A 575-nucleotide genomic window follows, 5' to 3' on the forward strand; every position below is an offset into this window, starting at 1 on the left:
TACCCAGAATCCTCCCTGCATTACCCAGAATCCTCCCTGCATCACCCAGAATCCTCCCTGCATTACCCAGAATCCTCCCTGCATGACCCAGAATCCTCCCTGCATTACCCAAAATCCTCTCTGCATCACCCAGAATCCCTACTGCATTACCCAGAATCCTCTCTGCATCACCCAGAATCCTCCCTGCATTACCCAGAATCCTCCCTGCATTACCCATGTGGCAGTACCAGTGTAATCAAAATGGGTAACTTCACCTTAAGACTGCTAATTTAATATAAGGTTGCAATAGTTCCTTGAAAGTTACCTTGAAGGCACACAGGCCCGCCGATGAGGCTAGAGTAGAGGTCTTCAACAGGGGGTCCGAGGTACTGCATGGGGGTCGCGAAAGTCTTGGTTGATTACTTTTTTTTAATATTCCCTCCTGCAATTTTTTGCACTACTGTAATTAAAATGTCTTTAAATCCACATTAACATGAATTCAACGCACAGTAGTAAACAGATAAATGGAGGCAGAAGATGTCCTTCAGTCATCAATGCTCACATTCAGCGACACACAGGAGCTCTTTCAAACCTGG

Source organism: Cyprinodon variegatus, unplaced genomic scaffold (genome assembly GCF_000732505.1).
Source record: "Cyprinodon variegatus isolate N-32 unplaced genomic scaffold, C_variegatus-1.0 Scaffold2037, whole genome shotgun sequence".
NCBI classification, from domain to species: domain Eukaryota; kingdom Metazoa; phylum Chordata; class Actinopteri; order Cyprinodontiformes; family Cyprinodontidae; genus Cyprinodon; species Cyprinodon variegatus.